This window comes from Salmo salar, chromosome ssa11 (genome assembly GCF_905237065.1).
Source record: "Salmo salar chromosome ssa11, Ssal_v3.1, whole genome shotgun sequence".
In the NCBI taxonomy this organism is placed as follows: Eukaryota; Metazoa; Chordata; class Actinopteri; order Salmoniformes; family Salmonidae; genus Salmo; species Salmo salar.
The window spans coordinates 76263981-76289326 of record NC_059452.1 but is presented as its reverse complement, the minus strand read 5'-3'; the positions used below and the strand labels follow the sequence as shown (position 1 = coordinate 76289326).

The following is a 25346-nucleotide window of genomic DNA, read 5'->3' as shown; positions in this document are numbered from 1 at the left end:
TAACCTAAAACGAAAGGCCAAACCTTCACTGGAGTTGCTTACCAACAAGACAGAATGTTCCTGAGTGGCCGAGTTACAGTTGACTTAAATCTACTTGAAAATCTATGACCTGACAACAGTTGTCTAGCAATGATCAACAACCAACTAAAGAATTTTGAAAAGAACAAATGGACAAATGTTGCACAATCCAGGTGTGCAAATCTCTTAGAGACGTACCCAGAAAGACTCTGTAAATTACTTCCAAAGGTGTTCTACAAAGTACTGACTCAGGGGTGTGAATACTTATGTCAATTCGATTGTTTTATTTTTAATAAATTAGCCCAAAAAAATTCTAAAAACATATTTTCACCTTATCATTATGGGGTATTGTGTATAGATGGTTGAGATGAAAATATATATTTAATCCATTTTGAATTCAGGCTGTAACAACAAAATGTGGAATAAGCCAAGGGGTATGAATACTTTCTGAAGGCACTGCCCATCTCATCTGCCCTGACCCGCATGCTCACACCCCCATCCTTTGTGATTGCGTTATTGTTTGCCACATGGCCTTAAATTGTTCCAATTTGTTTTTCCTCAGTCGCCCATGCTATTTCAATATTTAAATAATCAATTTGATTTTTCCATTGTGTTAATGATGAGAAGAGAATCATCGAACCCATTGGGTATCTCACCAAACCCCCATATAGTATGTCTTGAAATATGCAGACAAACAGACTCAAAGTAGCTTTACATTGTAATACTTCTGACAGTCAACTTTCTAGGTCCCGTCCATAACTTTTGGACTTTTGGACATTCCAAGAAAGCATGGATTATTGAGACATTATTAGTTTTACACTTAAGACATGACTCTGCCATTGTGCTGTAGAATCTGTGAACTTTGTCTCATAATAAATTCTATACGTTAGTTTATACTGGATTAAGTGTAAATTTTTGTTAACTGTAATTTTGTTAGTTAAGCTCCAACTTTCCCTTAATCTTGTGCCAACATCAGTTCTTTTTAAGTCATGGTTCCAATAGTTTCTATTTTTTTCTAAGTGATTTCAGTTGGAAACGCTCTCTGCAAGGTTTTGTACATATTCCCTGTCATACGAACATACTTTTCTGACTCAAATAAGATTCCCTCAACGTTGCTCTGATCGCCAAAAGATTTCAAATGGGAATTGTGGTATGTAACTTTTAAGTTGAATGTATTTGCATGTGGTCAGTCAAATTACTTTTAAATTGTGTCATGGAAATAGCCATATTTCCTGTTACAAGACATTTACGGTTTCTATTGCTTTAGTTTTCCATGTGGACCAATTTATATGTGTATTCTGACAAGCTATCCAATGATTGTTCCATAAGGTTGTGTTTTTAGGGAGAGATATTACTGTAGAATACGTTACATTTTCTTTCATGTTGTTTTAGTGTTCCTTAACTATGAAGTTGTTAATGTTCTTAGCTTGATCCTTTGAAAATAGACACGTAAAAAGATTCTGCAAATGAGCATCTTCAATATGTACGAATTGTTCCTCTTTAGTGCATTTAACTACATGTCGCAAGTAAAATCCTTTGGTAGCGAGTTGATACAATTCCAAGTCCGGAAGGTTAGGAAGATGCAAAACTTTTTTGTATTTATTTAACTAGGCAAGTCAGTTAAGAACAAATTCTTATTAACAATGATGGCCTATCCCGGCCAAACCCGGACGACGCTGGTCCAATTGTGCACCGCCCTATGGGACTCCCAATCACGGCCGGATGTGATACAGCCTGGAATCGAACCAGGGACTGTAGTGACACCTCTTGCACTGACTTAGACCACCGCGCCACTCGGGAGCCATCTTATTTATCGTATTAATTTTATTTTCCCATATAAAAAGTCTTATGACTGAGTATTCTTTTTTTAAAGAATGACTTTGGTGGGGAAATGTTTGTATTACCAAAATGGTAAAAAAAAAACCTTTGGGATCTATGCCATTCTAATGAGGTTTAAGATTTATGGGAAGATAATTAAATTGAATAACATCTGCTTTCATATTGTTGAGTAATGGAATAAAGATATCCTTATATATTTGTCCTTATATATTTGTTGTCACTTAAGCATCCTAAGTACTAAATATTTATTGTGGTCCACTTAAATGATTGCTGTAGATTGTGAGATATTCTTTTTGCCATTATTTCATTTTTTTCCACGACAATTTTATATCCTGTATCAGAGAATTCTAAAGGAGAATGTCAGGCCATCTGTCCGTGAGCTGAAGCGCAGCTGGATCATGCAGCAAGACAATGATCCAAAACACAAACAAGTGCAGGAATGACTGCAGGAATGTCCACCAGAGCTGTTGTCAGAGAATTGAATGTTAATTTATCTACTATAAGCCACTTCAAACATAGTTTGAGAATTTGGCAGTACTTCCAACCGGCCTCACAACTGCAGACCACGTGTAACCACGCCAGCCGTAGGAGCACTACATCCCACTTCTTCACCTGAAAACTGAGGGTTTGCACAACCAAAGAATTTCTGCACAAACTGTCAGAAATCGTCTCAGGGCAGCTCATCTGCGCGCTAGTCGTTCTCACCAAGGTCTTGACCTGACTGCAGTTCGGCGTCGTAACCGACTTCAGTGGGCAAATGCTCACCTTCAATGGCCACTGGCACACTGGAGAAGTGTCCTCTTCATGGATGAATCCCGGTTTCAACTGTACCGGGCAGGTGGCAGTGTGTATAGAATTGTGTGGGTGAGAGGTTTGTTGATGTCAACGTTTTAAAAACAGAGTGTCCCATGGTAGCGGTGGGGTTAGGGTTAGAGGTCGACCGATTAATCGGAATGGCCGATTAATTAGGGCCGATTTCAAGTTTTCGCAACAATCGGTAATCGTTATTTTTGGCCACCGATTTGCCGATTTCTTTTACATATTGTTTTTATTTTTACATGTAATTTTTTTTATTAGAATATTTTTTAACAAGGCAAGTCAGTTAACACATTCTTATTTTCAATGACGGCCTAGGGACGGTGGGTTAACTGCCTTGTTCAGGGGCAGAACGACAGATTTTTACCTTGTCAGCTTGGGGATTCAATCTTGCAACCTTACGGTTAACTAGTCCAACGCTCTAACCACCTGCTTTACATTGCACTCCACGAGGAGCCTGCCTGTTACGCGAATGCAGTAAGAAGCCAAGTTGCTAGCTAGCATTAAACTTATCTTATAAAAAAACAATCAATCAATCAATCATAATCACTAGTTAACTACACATGGTTGATGATATTACTAGTTTATCTAGCCTGTCCTGCGTTGCATATAATCGATGCGGTGCGCATTCGTGAAAAAGGACTGTCATTGCTCCAACGTGTACCTAACCATAAACATCAATGTCTTTCTTAAAATCAATACACAAGTATATATTTTTAAACCTGCATATTTAGTTAATATTGCCTGCTAACATGAATTTCTTTTAACTAGGGAAAATGTGTCACCTCTGCAACAGAGTCAGGGTATATGCAGCAGTTTGGGCCGCCTGGCTCGTTGCGAACTGTGTGAATATTATTTCTTCCTAACAAAGACAGCCGACTTCGCCAAACAGGGGATGATTTAACAAAAGCGCATTTGCGAAAAAAGCACAATCGTTGCACGACTGTACCTAACCATAAACATCAATGCCTTTCTTAAAATCAATACACAGAAGTATATATTTTTAAACCTGCATATTTAGCTAAAAGAAATCCAGGTTAGCAGGCAATATTAACCAGGTGAAATTGTGTCACTTCTCTTGCGTTCATTGCACGCAGTCAGGGTATATGCAACAATTTGGGCCGCCTGGCTCGTTGCGAACTAATTTGCCAGAATTTTACGTAATTATGACATAACATTGAAGGTTGTGCAATGTAACAGGAATATTTAGACTTATGGATGCCACCCGTTAGATAAAATACGGAACGGTTCCGTATTTCACTGAAAAAATAAGCGTTGTGTTTTCGAGATGATAGTTTCCGGATTCGACCATATTAATGACCTAAGGCTCGTATTTCTGTGTTTATTATATTATAATTAAGTCTATGATTTGATATTTGATAGAGCAGTCTGACTGAGCAGTGGTAGGCACCAGCAGGCTCGTAAGCATTCATTCAAACAGCACTTCCGTGCGTTTGCCAGCAGCCCTTTGCAATTCTTCAAGCATTGCACCGTTTATGACTTCTACTCCCAAGATTAGGCTGGTGTAACCGATGTGAAATGGCTAGCTAGTTAGCCGGGTGCGCGCTAATAGCGTTTCAAACGTCACTCGCTCTGAGACTTGGAGTAGTTGTTCCCCTTGCTCTGGTTGGGTAACGCTGCTTCGAGGGTGGCTGTTGTCGATGTGTTCCTGGTTCGAGCCCAGGTAGGAGCGAGGAGAGGGACGGAAGCTATACTGTTACACTGGCAATACTAAAGTGCCTATAAGAACATCCAATAGTCAAAGGTATATGAAATACAAATCGTATAGAGAGAAATAGTCCTATAATTCCTATAATAACTACAACCTAAAACTTCTTACCTGGGAATATTGAAGACTCATGTTAAAAGGAACCACCAGCTTTCATATGTTCTCATGTTCTGAGCAAGGAACTTAAACGTTAGCTTTTTTACATGGCACATATTGCACTTTTACTTTCTTCTCCAACACTTTGTTTTTGCATTATTTAAACCAAATTGAACGTTTCATTATTTATTTATTTGAGGCTAAATTGATTGTATTTATGTATTATATTAGGTTAAAATAAGTGTTCATTCAGTATTGTTGTAATTGTCATTATTACAAATAAATGTAAAAAAATATATATAATAATAATATTTTTTTATACAAAATATAAAATAAAATAAAAATACAATTAAATAATAATACAAAAATAATAATAATAAAAAAATATATATATATATAAATAAAATAAAAATACAATTTATCGGTACCGGCTTTTTTTGGCCCTCCAATAATCGGTATTGGTATCGGCGTTGAAAAATCATAATCGGTCGACCTCTAGTTAGTGTATGGGCAGGCATAAGCTACGGACAATGAACACTACTGCATTTTATCGATGGCAATTTGAATGCACAGAGATACAGTGACGAGGTCCTGAGGCCCATTGTCATGCCATTCATCCGCCGCCATCACCTCATGTCTCAGCATGATAATGCACGGCCCCATGTCACAAGGATCTACAGAATTCCTGGAAGCTGGAAATATCCCAGTTCTTCCATGGCCTGCATACTCCCAGACGTCACCCATTGAGCTGTTAGGGATGCTCTGGCGTGTACGACAGCATGTTCCAGTTCCGCCAATATCCAGCAACTTCGCACAGCCATTAAAGAGCAGTGGGACAACGATTCCACAATCAACAGCGTGATCAACTCTAAGCGAAGGACATGTGTTGCACTGCATGAGGCAAATGGTGGTCACACCAGATACTGACTGGTTTTCTGATCCACGCCCCTACCTTTTTTTTAAAGTTATCTGTGACCAACATATGCATCTGTATTCCCAGTCATATGAAATCCATAGATTAGGGCCCAATTCATTTTTTGACTGATATCCTTATATGAACTGTAACTCAGTAAAATCTTTGAGATGTTACGTTTATATTTTTGTTCTGTGTATCAACATTTTTATTTGTTCACTCAGGTTCCCTTTATCTAATATTAGGTTTTGGTTGAAGATCTGATAACATTCAGTGTCAGAAAAATGCTAAAATAGAGAAAATCAGAAAGGTGGCAAATACTTTTTCACAGCACCGTATAAGCAAAGATTTTTGGTGTCCATTACTGGGTGTTATAGGAAAGCCCCATACAAACCGGCGCCATCGATTCTTCAACTAACCTGTTACTGGCGACACTTTCTTTGTTCTCGATTCTGTGAAAAAAAAGTATCTTAGAAACGTCCGTTTCCAGTCGCAGGTGGTTCTACAAAAAACAGCCAAAAGTCAAAGATATTAAATCCCTGATTTGTACCACGCGAGGAGGTTCCTCGCAATCTTAACTGCCACACATCTAGCATTTCCCAGCATCTTTGCAGGATCTAGTCGTTTCTATGCAACGCGGCCATGCGTACTAGTAGATGATAGCTCGTCACACAGTACGACAAAAACAAAGATCTACACACATGCAAGAGGCATATCTCACTCGATACAAAATATGGATCTTTCTGAATGTATGTTTTATGTACAGCCACCTGCAACTGGGAAACGGACATTTCCAAGATAAAAGTATCTTCACCGAATCCAGAAAGATTATGCTGTCGCTTCCTGTTGACAAGAGATTTTGATAAATAGCCAAAAATCTACCTGTCCAAATCAGTAACCAATATGCAGAAACAGTTTGTGATATATTGAAAACATAAAATGTACTATTACACAAACATGTGCAACAACAGAAATCATATGACTTGTATTTTTTTTAATCTAGCACTTTATAAAACTGCACACGCAAGAAAAACCCTGTTGTTTTGACAAGTGCCAATAAATCACTCATATGGATGACCAAAAAATGTTTTTATCTGGTTGTATGCACTGTTGAAACTTCCACAACTAAAAAACCATGGAAACGTAGATATTTTTACATCACTGCTTAGAGGACAACCTGCAGAAGACAGTCAGTGACATTTTGGAATGTTGATTTATATATGGTGGTCACCAACAGAAAGAAAAAACGTAATCAGTAATCTCTGGTGTCCCGCTGGACATTGATAATCAATATCTTGGGCTAAAAATTCCAGGAGTAGTTAATGCACGTGGCTTGACCCGTATGGAAAATGGGAAAAAGGAACAAAGTTTATCGGTATTAAATCAAAGTTTATTTGTATCAAATCAAAGTTTATTTGTCACGTGCGCTGAATACAACAGGTGTAGACCTTACAGTGAAATGCTTACTTACAGGTTCTAACCAATAGTGCAAAAAGGTAATAGGTGAACAATGGGTAGGTAAAGAAATAGAAACAGTAAAAAGACAGGCTATATACAGTAGCGCGGCTATAAAAGTAGCGAGGCTACATACAGACACCGGTTAGTCAGGCTGATTGAGGTTGTATGTACATGTAGATATGGTTAAAGTGACTATGCATATATGATGAACAGAGAGTAGCAGTAGCGTAAAAGAGGGGTTGGCAGGTTTGATGAGTATTTACCACCATATTTAAAGTTGGGATATATAAGATACGGCGTAAGAGCATTCGTGCAAAACCCGATGCAATGCAAGAAGTGTAAAAAGTTTGGCCATGTGTCAAGTGTTCGCAGACGGAAGGAATATGTTATTGAAGAGTCTGTGAATGTAAAATGTTACAACTGTGGTGGGGATCATATTTCTGAATTCCCAGAGTGCCCTGTTAGGGTGAAAGAGGTTGAGGTGTCAAGGATCAGGGCTGTACAGCAGACCTCCTATGTGGAGGCGGTGAAGAGCGTTGAAGGGGCAAGAGGCCACAGTTCTGAAGAAGATATGGCGGTGGATGCACCACAACCAGTTGCCAACGTTATGTCAATCAAGTGATCTAGATCCACTTATTGTGAAGGTGGATTTTGTGGCATTTATTAGTTGTACTGCACAAGTGTCCAAGAAGCTGGACATCATTATATCTGCACCCGAGAAGTCTTTGGACCTCTAAGACTTAACGGCAGAAGCACTGCATGGACTACGGTCGCCAGGAAATGTCCCGCTGTCACAATAACCTTCTAAGCCTGTGTAGGGACCTGATTAAAACAGAAAAGCAAGCTGATTTAGTTTAATTAACATTGTTACTGATTTTAAAAAATTACCCCTCATTTCCTTTTTGGATCATTATCGACAGGTGGTGGAATGCACATCATTGTTGCGAACCCCATTATACCAAAGAAGATGTGCACTAGCTAGCGTGCACGCTACAAGTACTTTCAATGGCAGTGAACTCGGTGTGTTGTGTAGTTACTGCAGTCCACAGACGGATATTAATGGAACTTTCTGTGCCATTTGAGCTTAAAATGATAACGGCGACAGACAGGCGCGTATAACAAAATAAACGGCACCAAAACCAAATATATTAAAGCAATCAATTGAATGTATTCGTGACGACTAAACTTTTCTATTAACATCACCAATCTGAAGCAAAAAACTAATGTGTAGCTAATTCCACTAAATGTTTTGGTGAAAATGCAAGCTTGTGTAATGTGACGTTAGTAGCTAACCAGTGCAATGATTAACACGTTTTGTCTGACCATAGGGGAATTAGCATATTATAGCTAACATCATTAAAATATGTCAAAAAATAAATAAATATATATATATATATATCATTAAAATATGTCAAAAAATTAATATATATATATTTATTTATTTGACATATTTTAATGATGTTAGCTATAATACGCTAATATATATATATATATAAAGGTGGCAAATATATATTAGCGTATTATAGCTAACATCATTAAAATATGTCAATAAATAAATATATATTTATTTTATGACATATTTTAATGATGTTAGCTATAATACGCTAATATATATATAAAGGTGGCAAATATATATTAGCGTATTATAGCTAACATAATTAAAATGTCAATAAATAAATAAATATATATATATTTATTTTTTGACATATTTTAATGATGTTAGCTATAATACGCTAATATATATATATATATATATATAAAGGTGGCAAATATATATTAGCGTATTATAGCTAACATCATTAAAATATGTCAATAAATAAATAAATATATATTTATTTTGACATATAATAGCATAAAGGTGGCAAATATATATTAGCGTATTATAGCTAACATCATTAAAATATGTCAAAAAATAAATAAATAAATATTTATTTTTTACATATTTTAATGATGTTAGCTATAATACGCTAATATATATATATATATATATATATATATAAATAATAGTAAAATGTAGCACACACATTTTTACAGGAATGACATCTATTTTTTCCAACTTTAAAAATGGAGAGTTTAAAAATTATCCTAAGCACAATTTAACCAGGTACTCTAGACTAGTGGTAAATTAGACTCCTTCAGTCCATTATTGGGCTAACGTTACCCCTTATAGTCCAAGGACCTTACATGCTCTGTTTAAAGGTGAATTGGCTCTGGAAGCCTAAACTGCCAAATACTCCATCTAAATGTGAATCGATTCTCAATTGCAGTACAGTTCTAGAAACAAATCTCTCTACTTTCATATCAATCAAAATGATTTCACCAATGCAAAATACCGCTTACTGTAACACTGTTTTAACAGTTGCAGCCGACAGTATTTTTCATAGTCAACTTGTTTATGATGTCCGTCTTCCATTTCTTCACAGGTGTTAGTCGCAAATAGTTCATTCAAACAGGTCTTCCGTCTGTTTTCCGTAAACATGTGCTCAGTTGGTAGAGCATGGTGTTTGCAATGCCAGCATGGTGTGTGCAACGCCAGGGTTGTGGGTTCGATTCCCACGGAGGGTTAGTACAACAACAAAAAAAATGCATGAAATTAAATGTATGAAATGTATGCATTCACTACTGTAAGTCGCTCTGGATAAGAGCGTCTGCTAAATGACTGAAATGTAATGTAACATGAAGATATGGCCTTGTGGGAACACTAACCCTAAAAAGGTGTGTATCAATTTAACCTTTTGTTTTCAGGAGGAGAAAAAGATGGCGGAAGCAGAAGCTGTTAAGGATCTTGAATCTAATGGCGGTAGAATTAAAGGAAAATATGACAACAAAAAATGCTAAACTGAGCAAAGTAGCGTACAGTGCTGAGAATGTTCCTTCGTATCTTGTAGGAAGGAATACGGTTTGTTGATGATGAGCAGTTAATTGGATTACCAATCTTGAAGAATTAATTTGAGATATCCAAACTGGTGGAGAGAGTGCTGGGTAAAGTAAAGGCTGTGAGAATCACAAGGCAGGCTTGTTTTATGTACTTCTGAGGATCAGAAGGTACGTGTGTTGCATCTCACCTGATTCGAGAAGTTTGCCGTGTCTCTTCTGAACAGGGCGCACTTCAAGGTGGTAATATCTGGTATCTCGTGGGAAGTCGATGTTGCACAGATTAAACATATTCCTGGAGTGAATGATGCACGTCGGTTGAATCGAGTGGTTAATGGAGCAAAAGTGAAATGTCGGTCTGTTCTTTTTTTAAAGCGGAGCCCCTCCCTACCCAGGTGAAGTTGGGATATGTGAGTTATAATGTATTGTAGAAGTGAGGAGAAAGTGAAGTGTTGCAATTGTAGTGGGAACCATGAAGCGACATCTTTGGAGTGCCCGACGAGGGTGAGGTGGCTAGAGTCAGGATTAATCAGATCATCTCATATGCAGCAGCAGTGAGAAAGGTTTAGGGATTGAGTGGTCCTGAAGAGTCCACAGTGGTCGGTAGGCATTCTCTACGGGCGGGCTCTCACCAGCAGGACCCAGAGATGTTGCATGTGAAGGTGGAATTTGTGTTTTTTTATGGCAATGGTGGTCAATGGCACAGTTAAGGTGGAGAAGAGGTCCAGAAGGATGGATGTTATTGTGGATGTGGCAGTGCGGTTCCTGAGACTAAAGGGTTTTTGGGAAAAGGATTTACATGAGGTACTGGCATGAGCAGAGGTGTAAAGTACTTAAGTAAAAATACCTTAAAGTACTAAAGTGTTTTTGGGGGGGTATCTGTACTTTACTTTTTTTTTTATCTTTGACAACTTTTACTTTACTACATTCCTAAAGAAAATAATGTACTCTTTACTGCATACATTTTCCCTGACACCCAAAAGTACTCGTTACATTTTGAATGCTTAGCAGGACAGGAAAATGGTCCAGTTCACGTACTTAAAGAGAACATCCCTTGTCATCCCTACTGCCTCTGATCTGGCAGACTTATTAAACACAAATGCTTCGTTTTTAAATGTCTGAGTGGGACTGTGCCCCTTGCTAGCCGTACATTTTAAAAACAAGAATGGTTGCGTCTGGTTTGCTTAATATAAGGAATTTGATTTATACTTTTGATACTTGAGTATATTTAAAACAAAATTCTTTTTGACTTTTACTGAAGTAGTATTTTACTGGAAGACTTTTACTCGAGTCATTTTCTATTAAGGTATCTTTACTTTTACACTACAATTGGGTATTACTTTTTCCACCGGTCACGAACAATACCACCCTCTCGGGCCCCGGGGCCTGGGGAGGGAGTTATGGAAATTTGATGGACTGAAAGAGTGGGAGTTATCATGAAACTGAGAGTCATGATCAAGGGCTAGAGCCTCTAGTAACGTTAGAGGTAAGTTAGAACTCCTGGCAGCAGGCTGAACGATAGACGTCCCTGTCACTATCCATGCAACTTCAAGCGAGACTTGCGTTTGACCTAGCTAAGTTAGCTACAATAAACATTACGTGCACGCTGGTTTGTACAAGTAGACATGCATAGACTGTTCATGTACTAGCTTACGTTACCTGGCTAACGTTACTAGTAAGCAGAAAAGCTGGTTAACGTTGGGAACAGTCACAATCAATTGAAACCACAAAGTCTAATCACATATAGATAAAGCCCATGAAATGTAGGAGCTGGAAACTTACTTTAGAACTTTCTTGACTCGCTATTTCTCTCTTTCTTGTCCAACATAGCTAGCCATATGATACAGTTGAATAAAATAAGCTATTCCTCCTGGCTGCCCAACCCCGCCCATTTACATCACTAGTCAATCCCTGCTGTTGCCGTAAGAACTACACACAGTGTCATGCATTCCAATTGGCTATCGTTATATGCACTCATCCTATCAGAGTCGTGCTTATATTCTCAGTTAGCTATGTACTTCCTGTTTACACGAGCACGGTCAGAGAGGCGAAGCGAGAGGTTTTACTCCGCCCAAAATAAGCCTTATTCTTCTTCGATGAGGTTTAACGTCGGTTGGCATCCAATAAATGTTGCATTGCCGCCACCTACTAGACTGGAGTACAATTCCCTTATACTTTGCTTGAAAATACCCTACCATCTAAATCAACACTCACTATTTTTTTTTAAATAACATCTTATAAAAAATAACAACACCCTACTCCACTATTTAAATGTATTTTGTCCTACCTCAGGCCAACAACCTGAAAGGATGGGACACCACCACTTAACACACCCTGTAACTCGTCTGATGTCAAGTCTCGCACACCCAAGTACCTCTCTGCAGCTGCCACCACAACCTCAATTTTCTGCAATGTACGTTCCATCCCTGCAGTTCAGTTGATAACCATTGATATAAATGCTAAAAATCAAATCTTACTGAAACATATATCACTTGTTGGCCTTGACCCATCTTCCTCTACTTTCTTCACTGCCTCAGCATATGTCAGCTTCTGCACTACTCTAACCCTGGAAACCTCAACCTGCCTCTCTCGCATGGGACATTTCTGATCCCCAGCCCCATGGGCACCCCTACAATTAACACATACCACTACTTTCCCCAATGCTACACATTCCTTTCCAAAATAAGCCAACCAAGTGAGGAATTTTTGTATGGATGTCAATGAGAATATGGAGGACCAAACCTGCAGTAATTAGAATTAAATCAATAAATTCACACATAAATCAATAAATGCACATATAAATAAATAAATAAATGTGTAGCGCATATAGATATGTATCAATATGATGGCACTTTTTTGGGGGGGGAAATAGGAGATACAATCTATTATATGCTGCTGTGTTGCAAGCGCAACATAAAAATAACAAATGCAAAATTGTCCTTGCTTGATGTAAAGACAGGTGAACAGTTTTAGGACACTGAGCCATTGACTGCCTGCCTGCACCAGGTGGCTGTGTTACAACTTGGTTGCTTTTGACAATAAGTCACTGGACTACAGCCATATAGTTTTGAACCTAGAAGACAACCAAGAAGGATTCAACCCGGGATGGGCGAGAGGAATGTCCAGTTGGCTGGAAAAGATAACGTTAGTGAGTATCAAGCTAGCTAGCTTGGCTACAACTAATATAGTCAAGGGGGTTAGCTAGCTGCATTTGACAGACAAACTCTCAGTTTTACACTTAGCTAGCTAGCTAGATAAGGAACTAAACTGCAATTATCATAAACCATTATTATCTAGCTAGATACAGTAGCTAAATATCTGTCAGCAGGATCATTTACTAGATCATTTATTAAGCAATATAGTGGATACTTAATTAATAGGGTTGTCATTTAGTTAGCTAGCTAGCTACATTGGCTAATTATTGACCTCATCCATCTTTGAAGCAGTTTGGCTGCAAAATTAGGTCTCAACAATCACAGGTATCTAAGTTAGCAGCTAGCTTAACTACAGTCAAATAAGGAGAAGTATATTGTTATGATGTAATAAGTAATCTATGTGAAGCTAGCCACAATACGTATTAGCCACAATAGTGGAATTTGTTGTTCACCTTAGCAATTGTTAGTGAGATGAAACATGGTGCCATAATATAAATAATATCTTAGCTAGCTATAAATGCACATGTATACCATGTAATTTGTCATAGCCTTTTTCACAGGGGCTGCACCCCTGCCCAGTCATGTGAAATCCATAGATTAAAATAAATGAATTAGGCCCTAATCTAATGATTTCCTTGTGAATTGTAACTCGCTAAAATCTTTGAAATTGTTGCATGTTACGTTTATATTTTTGTTCATAGCTAATTTGCTACATGAGGCTTATTTTATGTAATATATGTTTCGTAATGTTTAGGTTGTTATGAATGCACGGATATCCTGTAGGTGTATGTACCTGGCATTTCGGCAACCTACCAAAACATTATTTTATATCTGGGTTGTGCCTGTTGTTATAGAGGATTGATTTTATTTATTTTATTTTATTATGATCTCTTTTAGTTCTCATTTGGACTAGTCTTCCAATAGTCCTTAAACATTAGAATATAATTTATAATACGATCACATTTTCACACTGTTACAAACAGACATAATACACTGACGTGGGGGAGGGGGGGGGTTCAATGTAAATAGTTTGGGTGGCCATTTGATTAGTTGAGTTGTTCCGCAGTCTTATGGCTTGGGGGTAGAAGCTGTTAAGGAGCCTTTTGGTCCTAGACTTGGCGCTCCGGTTCCGCTTGCCGTGTGGTGGCAGAGAGAACAGTCTATGACTTGGGTGACTGAAGTCTTTGACAATTTTTTGGGGCCTTCCTCTGACACCACCTAGTATATAGGTCCTGGATGTCAGGAAGCTTGGCCCCAGTGACTTTGTGAATGTTGACCTGTTTTAAAGGTCTTTCTCACATCGGCTACGGAGAGCGTGATCACACAGTCATCCAGAACAGCTGGTGCTCTCATGTATGCTACAGTGTTGCTTGCCTCAAAGCGAGCATAAAAGGCATTTAGCTCGTCTGGTAGGCTCGTGTCACTGGGCAGCTCCGGCTGTGTTTCCCTTTGTAGTCCATAATAGTTTTCAAGCCCTGCCACATCTGATGAGCATCAGAGCTTGTGTAGTATGATTCATTCTTAGTCCTGTATTGACACTTTGCCTGTTTGATGGTTCGTCTGAGGGCATAGCGTGATATCTTATAAGCTTCCGGATTAGTGTCCCACTCCTTGAAAGCGGAAGCTCTAGCGGAAGCTCTAGCAACATCCGCACTTTAGCTCGGTGCGGATGTTGCCTGTAATCCATGGCTTCTGGTTAGGAAATGTATGAACGGTCGCTGTGGGGACGACGTCGTCGATGCACTTATTGATGAAGCTGGTGACCGAGGTGGTATACTCCTCAATGCCATTGGATGAATCCCGGAACATATTCCAGTTTGTGCTAGCAAAACAGTTCTGTAGCGTTCCATCCGCATCATCTGACCACTTCTGTATTGAGTGAGTCACGTGTACTTCCTGCTTTAGTTTTTGCTTGTAAGCAGGAATCAGGAGGATAGAATTATGGTCAGATATGCCAAATGGAGGGTGATGGAAAGCTGTGTATGCATCTCTGTGTGTGGAGTAAAGGTGGTCTAGAGTTTCTTTTTAATCTGGTTGCACGTGTGACATGCTGGTAGAAATTAGGTAAAACTGATTTAAGTTTGCCTGCATTAAAGTCCCTGGCCACTAGGAGCGCTGCTTCTGGATGAGCATTTTGTATTTTGCTTATGGCCTTATACAGCTCGTTGAGTGCTGTCTTAGTGCCAGCATCGGTTTGTGGTGGTACATAGATGGCTACGAATAATATAGATGAGAACTCTCTTGGTAGATAGTGTGGTCTTCAGCTTATCATGAGGTATTTTACCTCAGGCGAGCAATACCTTGAGACTTCTTTAATATTACACATCACGCACCAACAGTTATTGACAAATAGACACACACCCCTGCCCCTCGTCTTACCAGACATAGCTGCTCTGTCCTGCCGAAAAACGAAGAAGCCAGCCAGCTCTATATTATCCGTGTCGTTGTTCAGCCAAGTCTCGGCGGAATATAAGATATTACAGTTTTTAATGTCCCATTGGTAGGATAGTCTTAATCGTAGATCTTCCAGTTTGTTTCCCAATGATTGCACATTGGCCAATAATACAGAGGGTAGTGGTGGTTTGCTCACTTGCCAACGAATTCTCACAAAGCACTGAAATGAATTTTATAATATCGGTACATTATAGGAACACCTGTAATTACAAAAGTACAGTGATTATTGTTTTGCTTTAGCTTGCGATTAAGAATCAGTCGTAGAGATTTTGTAAGTGCATAAAGAGGTCAACTGTACAAAAAGTCAGATGTCTATGTGTTGAAACTATACTTTCAGTTTCTGTTGATACTATGTTACAGTCTTACTTCTGCTAGCACATGATAGCAATAGGAGAAAGAAGGATTTGGAAACTAACTGCAAATAACAATAAGCTGAACTCCGCTTAGCAGAGACATCTTTGTATTAGCAACTTAATTATGAGCTTATATGGTATTAAATTTAAGGGACATCACCCTGGGCGGGGTGATCCTCAGTAGGGGATAAAAAAGGAAAACACCACCTTTTGTGCTGAGTGTGTTACTTGCAAATTACTGTAAGTGTATATTCCAGGTTGCAATCCGGCTCGCAATCCTTATTAAACAAATGAACCTATGATCAAAGAAGTTTCCTGTGGTCACTTGTGTGCCATAGGGCAGAATTCCCTTACAATTCTTGGTGACGAGGATGGGATGGATAATGGCAGTCTTCAACTGATTCCAGATTGACGACAGGTCACACCGTGGACAGGGGTCACCAGTGACCCAGGGAATTCTCACTCCACATAGAGGTTGGAACAGATGAAACCCGTCTGAAATCACTGGAGCAGGGGAGACTGTCTACTCTATCCCGAACAAATTTAGATAAGAACTGGATTCTTTGATCATGGGTTAACGAGCTTAGTTTTAAGAAAATAGCTCTTAGTTTTAAGAAATAGCAAGCTCAGTGAATGGGAGATAGGGGCAGAGTCCTCTTGAAAGAAGGGTCCTTTCTCTATTATAGGGGTTGGCTGAATGGGAGATGGGAGTATGAATGGGAGATGGGGCAGAGTCTCTTGAAGAAGGAAATGTATGAATGGGAGATAGGGGCAGAGTCCTCTTGAAAGATGGGAGTATGAATGGGAGATAGGGGCAGAGTCCTCTTGAAGAAGGAAATGTATGAATGGGAGATTAACAAGAAGGAGTAAACAAAGAAAGAAACCAAACTACAGATGGCTCAGCTGGTTTTCTACCAAGGGAAATCCCCACATCCACAACCATATGCTCTACATCCACAACCATATGCAACTGGAGGGCTGCCGAGAGGAAAAGGAGCAGGTCACCCGCAGAGTGGTGGAGGTGGAGAACGAGCTCAGGGAAGAGGCCGTGGCAGAGGAAATTCCAAAACGTTCATCTGCTATACCTGCAATCAACCTGGACACACTTCCCTTTATGTCTACAGAAAGGCTGCTTTGTATGCGGCCAACCCGGTCATTTTAAGAGAGAATGCCCAAACGCTCAGGGCAACCCAGAACCAGCAGATCGTGGACCCTGGCTGAATGCCCCTCCTCCACACACAGCGGCGCACAACCCAGAGTCCTGAGGAGACGAAGGAGAAGAGGACTTTGAGACAGAGACAGAAGATAGTGCAAATCTTGTGCCACAGTTGGTGAAACTGCTCTCCTCTCCTCATCAGTCGCCCATGGTGCAAGTTCAGATAGAATTTAATTTCTATGCGATACGGGGGCAACCATATCGGTTATTAATGTGAAAATCATACCCAGACTCACCTCTGTCTGAAGCTACTGTCATTTCGGTTGGGGCATCGGGAGTGCCCATGACTGACCACTTAACTAAACCAATCATGGTGAAGTTGGGAGACATGACTTGAGCGCACACTCTCCTGGCCTCTCCACATTGTCCTAAAGAGTTCTTGGCCTGAGACCAAATATGCAAATTTGGGATTGAGGTTCACTGTGATACTAGTGGAGTAACATTTCTACTCCTCTGAGTTGTGAACAATTGGTACATGTCCATTTTGACTGGTCTTTAGACTGGTTAAAATGGCGCCGGAAGAAATGGTAGCAGTTTTATGGGCGACCAAACCAATTGTGCTATTATGTGTTTTTTTCACGTTATTTGTAACTTATTTTGTACATCATATTTCTGCAACCGTATCTTACGGCAAAAAAGAGCTTCTGGATATCAGGACAGCGATCACTCACCTCGGATTAGACAAAGATTTTTTTCTTCAACAAGCAAGACACACAGGATACTCTCCAAACACCCGACAGGGCCGACATCCCTGTTATTTGCAAGAGGAAGCGACGCAGGTACAGAGGACAAAGAGGAGGATGCCTGGTCAGGACCCGGAGAAGGTGAGGGGGAAAGCTGACGTTACCGTCAATACTACTCGCCAACGTGTAATCATTGGACAATAAATTAGACGAGGTACGATCACGAATATCCTACCAACGGGACATCAAAAACTGTAATATCCTATGTTTCATGGAATCGTGGCTGAATGACTACATAGATATTCAGCTAGCGGGATATTCGATGCACCAGCAAGATAGAACAGCACACTCCGCTAAGACGAGGGGGGGGCGGTCTGTGCATATTTGTAAACAACAGCTGGTGCACGAAATCTAAGGAAGTCTATAGATTTTGCTCGCCTGAAGTAGAGTATATTGTGATAAATTGCAGGCCACACTACTTGCCTAGAGAGTTTTCAGCTATACTTTTCGTGGCTGTTTATTTACCACCACAGACAGATGCTGGCACTAAGACCGCACTCAGTCAGCTGTATAAGGAAATAAGAAAACAGGAAACCACTCACCCAGAGGCGGCGCTCCTAGTGGCCGGAGACTTTAATGCAGGGAAACTTAAATCAGTTCTACCAAATTTCTATCAAAATGTTAAATGTGCAACCAGAGGGGAAAAAATTCTAGATCACCTGTACTCCACACACAGAGACGCGTACAAAGCTCTCCCTCGCCCTCCATTTGGTAAGTCCGACCACAACTCTATCCTCCTGATTCCGGCTTAAAAGCAAAAATTAAAGCAGAAAGCACCAGTGACTCGGTCTATAAAAAAGTGGTCAGATGAAGCAGATGCTAAACTACAGGACTGTTTTGCTATCACAGACTGGAACATGTTCCAGGATTCTTCCGATGGCATTGAGGAGTACACCACATCAGTCACTGGCTTTACCAATAAGTACTTCGACGACGTTGTCCCCACAGTGACTGTACGTACATACCCCAACCAGAAGCCATGGACTACAGGCAACATTCGCAATGAGCTAAAGGGTAGAGCTGCCGCTTTCAAGGTGCGGGACTCTAACCCGGAAGCTTACAAGAAATCCTGCTATGCCCTGCGATGAACCATCAATACAGGGATAAGATTGAATCATACTACACCGGCTCCGACGCTGGTCTTATGTGCCAGGGCTTGCAAACTATTAGACTACAAAGGGAAGCACAGCCGCGAGCTGCCCAGTGACACGAGCCTAGCAGACGACCTAATTCACTTCTATGCTCGCTTCGAGGCAAGCAACACTGAGGCATGCATGAGAGCATCAGCTGTTCGGGATGACTGTGTGATCACGCTCTCCGTAGCCGACGTGAGTAAGACCTTTAAACAGGTCAACATACACAAGGCTGCGGGGCCAGACGGATTACCAGGACGTGTGCTCCGGGCATGTGCTGACCAATTGGCAGGTGTCTTCACTGACATTTTCAACATGTCCCTGATTGAGTCTGTAATACCAACATGTTTCAAGCAGACCACCATAGTCCCTGTGCCCAAGAACAAGAAGGCAAACTGCATAAATGACTACAGACTGGTAGCACTCACGTCCGTAGCCATGAAGTGCTTTGAAAAGTTGGTAATGGCTCACATCAACACCATTATCCCAGAAACCCTAGACCCACTCCAATTTGCATACCGCCCAAACAGATCCACAGATGATGCAATCTCTTTTGCACTTCACACCACTGCCCTTTCCCACCTGGACAAAAGGAACACTTATGTGAGAATGCTATTCATTGACTACAGCTCAGCGTTCGACACCATAGTACCCTCAAAGCTCTTCACTAAGCTAAGGATCCTGGGACTAAACACCTTCCTCTGCAACTGCATCCTAGACTTCCTGACGGGCCGCCCCCAGGTGGTGAGGGTAGGTAGCAACACATCTGCCACCCTGATCCTCAACACTGGAGCGCCTCAGGGGTGCGTGCTCACTCCCCTCCTGTACTCCCTGTTCACCCACGACTGCATGGCCAGGCACGACTTCAACACCATCATTAAGTTTGCAGACGACACAACAGTGATCACCGACAACGACGAGACAGCCTATAGGGAGGAGGTCAGAGACCTGGCCAGGTGGTGGCAGAATAACAACCTATTCCTCAACGTAACCAAGACTAAGGAGATTATTATGGAGTGCAGGAAAAGGAGGACCGTACTCTGCGAATGTTGTAGAGCATGAACCTACAGGATCGGGTCACCGCCTTGATGTAAGCGGAGAACGACAGGGTGTTGTCCAGGGTCATGCCAAGGCTCTTAGCACTCTGGGAGGAGGACACAATGGAGTTGTCAACCGTGATGGCGAGATCATGGAACGGGCAGTCCTTCCCCGGGAGGAAGAGCAGCTCCGTCTTGCCGAGGTTCAGCTTGAGGTGGTGATCCGTCATCCACACTGATATGTCTGCCAGACATGCAGAGATGCGATTCGCCACCTGGTTATCAGAAGGGGGAAAGGAGAAGATTAATTGTGTGTCGTCTGCGTAGCAATGATAGGAGAGACCATGTGAGGATATGACAGAGCCAAGTGACTTGGTGTATAGCGAGAATAGGAGAGGGCCTAGAACTGAGCCCTGGAGGACACCAGTGGTGAGAGCACGTGGTGCGGAGACGGATTCTCACCACGCCACCTGGTAGGAGCAACCTGTCAGGTAGGACGCAATCCAAGAGTGAGCCGCGCCGGAGATGCCCAACTCGGAGAGGGTGGAGAGGAGGATCTGATGGTTCACAGTATCAAAGGCAGCAGATAGGTCTAGAAGGATGAGAGCAGAGGAGAGAGAGTTAGCTTTAGCAGTATGGAGAGCCTCCGTGACACAGAGAAGAGCAGTCTCAGTTGAATGACCAGTCTTGAAACCTGACTGATTTGGATCAAGAAGGTCATTCTGAGAGAGATAGCAGGAGAGCTGGCCAAGGACGGCACGCTCAAGAGTTTTGGAGAGAAAAGAAAGAAGGGATACTGGTCTGTAGTTGTTGACATCGGAGGGATCGAGTGTAGGTTTTTTGAGAAGGGGTGCAACTCTCGCTCTCTTGAAGACGGAAGGGACGTAGCTAGCGGTCAAGGATGAGTTGATGAGCGAGGTGAGGTAGGGGACTATGTTCATATACATAGTCACTTTAACCATATCTACATACTACCTCAATCAGCCTGACTAACCGGTGTCTGTATGTAGCCTCTACTTTTATAGCCTCGCTACTGTATATAGCCTGTTGTTACGTACGCCTCTAGGAAGAGGGAACGCAACACCCAGCTACAACTCAACTCCCCGTGGAGTGAAAGAGGTATGGGACTGTAGGTGTGAGTAAGGATGACAAAGGCAGAGAGTGGTACCATTTACAAGGAATTTATTCCATCACACGGTAATATGGGGAAAAGGGGCTGGACGGAACCAAAGCAAAGAAAGTAAATGTCAAAGCCCCCTCTCCTACCTTACCTGCCTACTTAGCACCACCTGGTGCGCTAGCCAAAATACAGGGGATGGTCCGCCCAGGTCTTACCTAGTGTGTATAGACAGTAAATACTACGGGTTATATATGCCCGCAGGCCTCTTGCCTAAGCACTCCCTAGGTGCCTTCCCCTTCCCCCCTGGGAACAAATGAAACAGAATATTACAAACAATTTCACAAAAAAAACTGAGAAACACAGGACATCAAATAAGCTCTGACTGAGCAACAAACTAACACATAACATAACCATCAGCTCTCTCAGCAACAACTAACATAGTATATACCAAATCTCTTTCTGGTAAACAACCAACATATGATATAACCCTCAGCTCTCTTCTCTTACAAAGGAACACTGGCTTTTAAAGCTGGAGAAGGAGTCTGTAATTGGATACAGCTGTGTCCTGACGAGAGGGCGGGGTCAGCTCTCCAATCATCGATGTGGCCGACCAATCAGCTGCTTGGGGGGAATTTCAGGAAGCCATCCTGAAACACACACATACAAACAAAACCACAACACAGAAACTGGGGAACGTTACACCTGTCTTTTTTACTGTTGTTTTATTTCTTTACTTACCTATTGTTCACCTAACACCTTTTTTGCACTATTGGTTAGAGCCTGTAAGTAAGCATTTCACTGTAAGGTCTACACCTGTTGTATTTGGCGCACGTGACAAATAAACTTTGATTTATACTCTGAAAACTTAGTTGATGGGGGAGATGACCGAAGATATTGCGAATTTGGGGGGATGTGAAAGAACCCGATGATTTGCATTGTACCGCATATTATTCAAAACACTGCCGAGATGAGGGGTTTGAAATACACTGGGGTATTGAAAAGGTGTCTAAATCAAAATTGCGGTGTGTTAGATAATCAGTAAAGTATTTGGGTAACGATGTCACTCCTGGAGGGAGAAAATTGGGTACTGAGTGACTGGAGGCTATATTGGCAGTGCCTAAACCTCTTACCAAACAACACGTGATGTTATTACTGGGGATGGCTGGCTACTGCAAAGCTCCGGCTGCCTGACTATGCTGAAATAGTCACTCCCCTTCAAGCTTGTATTTATGGTCACCAAATGACCGCACAGGATCCTGATGTTTGGAATGAGGATGCAGAATCAGCTATGGTTGCTCTAAAGCAAAGGTTGACTGTTTAACCATGCCTGGGTTTGCTTTTTAATTTGATTGTGGGTGAGAAAGGGGGTCCTATGTCTGCTGTTCCTACGCAAGAACATGGAGCTCAGCAAAGACCAGTGGGATACTATTCTAAGCATTTGGATCCAGTAGATGGGGAAGGTTTGTTGTCTTAGAGCAGTTGCTGCGGCAACTTAGGTTGTGTTGGCTTGTGCTGATATTGTTGCAATGAAGACTACCATCACATCTATCTGCCCAGGCGGCTGAATTGTTTGCATTAACTAGAGCATGCATGCTGGCTAAGGATAAATCAGTTCATATCTATACTGATAGTCATTCTGCATTCTGTGTCATGTATGATGTTGGCACGCTGTTGAATTATTATTTTTTAAATTAAGCCCATGCCAGGGCTATAAGTACTGCCTGGTAGTTATTAACATGTTCTCCAAATGGGTAGAAGATTTTCCCTGTAGAGAAGCAAATGCAAACACAGTGGCTAAATGCCTACTGAGAAAAATAATTCCAAGATGGGGATTGCCCCCACATGAGGTACTTACAGGTCGACCTATGAGAATGACTAACACTCCTTTTCCGCAGAACAGAATAGCGATGAAGAATGATGGAACTAAATTATTAATAATATACTAACTTGCGCATCCAGATGTTGGCTGGGTAAATAGTAAATACAAGTTTTTTCTGAGTTGTTCCCCTTTATGGATCATTTGATAAGAGATAAGGACTGGCCACCCCTCATCTTCTGGCTGGGCCGGGTGGAGATTATAACAGAACATGGCCAAGATGTTCAAATGTTCACAGGTGACCAGCATGGTCAAATAATAATAATCACAGTGGATGTCGACGCGTTCCTCTCTAGGTTTCTTCCTAGGTTCTGGCCTTTCTAGGGAGTTTTTCCTAGCCATGTGCTTCTACACATGCATTGCTTGCTGTTTGGGGTTTTAGGCTGGGTTTCTGTATAGCACTTTGAGATATCAGCTGATGTAAGAAGGGCTTTATAAATAGATTTGATTTGATTTATAAGCCTTTTTTGTTATTCTCTTTGACATGTTTAAAAATTAACTGAACTAAACTGTGTTTCTGATCTGTCCTCTCTTGAGGTTATCATGAGGGTGACTGCAGTCGTTGTCTTAATGCCTGAAAGGAATAATTTGACCACGAGAACGGTGTGAACCTCAAAACCCCCTCTAACCGGCTGAAGAAGAGCGACAAAGGTGTGCAATCCGGCCCTGTCCGTACCACTTCTACTGAGAAACCTGAGTCCGAGCCAGCAACCGGTGTACAGCATCCAATCAAAGCTATCAACTGCTTTTCTCTCGTGCCTTTTCTTTCAGGAGTGGGACAGGAGTACATGTGAAGTAAGCATGAAGAGAGATCCGTTCCCAAACCTCTCTCATATTGCTGGTATGCTGGTCAACAAGGGTGTGACATTGAAATTGGAACATTATCATGGGCCATCCACTTGAACTATGAAGTTGGCTGAAGAAGACTATGAAGAGATGCCAGAAGATTGAGTACCTGAAGGGGGTGGGGTTTGTCAACTATGCCCAAAATTGGGGTATTAAGTTGATTGTAGAGGTATACACACTGATAAATTTAGTTATTTAGATTAATAATGCATTGGGATACTGATCTATGGTTATAATCGTGATAAGAAAGTGAATACTATAATTATGGATAATTATGCTATATGATAATATAAATATACATTCTGCCAGTGTCGATGTGCTAAATTGAAGGTTTTTAACTTTGAGTAATAGGACCAATCACTGAAGCATTGTCATTCTAATTTTGGGTTGGATAATTAATTGGGTATTGATTATGATTTGGAAACTGAAAGATTTTTGAAAACTGACCAATTGATTTGGGTATGTTCTTAGTTAATAACTATATGAGTGAAGCAATGAATGTATTATGAATTGATTGTTTTGATTGATGCTATGCTAATTGTGACATGGGTAAAGAAGTTGTGTACTAAAGATTTTGACACTATTCTCAGCATGCCCTGGTGAATGGAGAGGGTGCACTCTGACCCGGAGATCCTGAGAGTGAACCTCATCCTAATCCATTACCAAATTACATTTTCTAAATGTCCACCATGCTGACCCTTCTTATTGTGCCAGGTGACAGTGTGACGATTGTCCTGTGTGTTGTAATGAAGCTTGCGTGCAATGTGACAAAGAGATGATTGTCCTATTTGTGCTACATTTCCTTGTGAACCAAAATAATTTATTGTAATGTTTGTGTTGGAGGTTTTACCTCCAAAGCGGGGAGTGAAAGGAATTTTATAATATCTGTACATTATAGGAACACCTGTAATTACAAAAGTATAATGATTAATGTTTTGCTTTAGCTTGAGATTAAGAATCAGTGGTGGAGACTTTGTAGGCTCCCTAAATCTTATCAGCATATCGAATGCGCGAAGGGGCTGGCAAAATTCTGGATCATTGTTACTCTAACTTCCGCGACGCATACAAAGCCCTCCCTCGCCCTCCTTTCGGGAAATCTGACCACGACTCCATTTTGTTGCTCCTAGTGATTCCACGCTTCAAGATTGCTTCGATCACGTGGACTGGGATATTTTGTATTTTTTTATTTCACCTTTATTTAACCAGGTAAGCTAGTTGAGAACAAGTTCCGGATAGCGTCGAACAACAACATTGATGTATATGCTGATTCGGTGAGCGAGTTTATTAGCAAGTGCATTGGTGATGTTGTACCCGAGGCAACTATTAAAACCTTCCCCAACCAGAAACCGGGGATTGATGGCAGCATTCGCGCAAAACTGAAAGCGTGAACCACTGCTTTTAATCAGGGCAAGGCGAACGGAAACATGAATGAATACAAACAGTGTAGCTATTCCCTCCGCAAGGCAATCAAACAAGCTCAGCGTCAGTATAGAGACAAAGTAGAGTCGCAATTCAGCGGCTCAGACACGAGAGGTATGTGGCAGGGTCTACAGTCAATCACGGACTACAAAAACAAAACCAGCCCCGTCGCGGACCCTGACTAAACAACTTCTTTGCTCGCTTTGAGGACAATACAGTGCCACCGACACGGCCCGCTACCAAAACCTGCA

At 41.1% G+C, this 25346-nt stretch overlaps 1 protein-coding gene and 1 long non-coding RNA gene across 5 annotated transcripts in view; one reads left to right on the top strand and one right to left on the bottom strand.

The window, feature by feature from the left end:
* LOC106563121 (patatin-like phospholipase domain-containing protein 7) overlaps window positions 1-11653 on the bottom strand; it is a 49243-nt gene extending 37590 nt beyond the window's left edge. The window contains exons 1-3 of one of the 4 annotated variants that reach the window (XM_014128355.2): window positions 11526-11639; window positions 6182-6254; window positions 5831-5863 (exon numbers count right to left, since the gene is read on the bottom strand). The gene's annotated coding sequence lies outside the window, so the exon portion shown is untranslated. Of the gene's footprint in view, window positions 1-5830; window positions 5914-6181; window positions 6255-11525 lie in introns of all 4 variants that reach the window. The other 3 variants (XM_014128353.2, XM_014128356.2, XM_014128354.2) reach the window with 3 other exon arrangements.
* On the top strand, window positions 1056-24466 carry LOC106563123 (uncharacterized). Its single transcript, XR_001319185.2, has 3 exons — window positions 1056-1168; window positions 23368-23481; window positions 23602-24466. It is a non-coding gene; the product is annotated as an uncharacterized lncRNA (long non-coding RNA).
* Window positions 24467-25346: the final 880 nt, after the last annotated feature.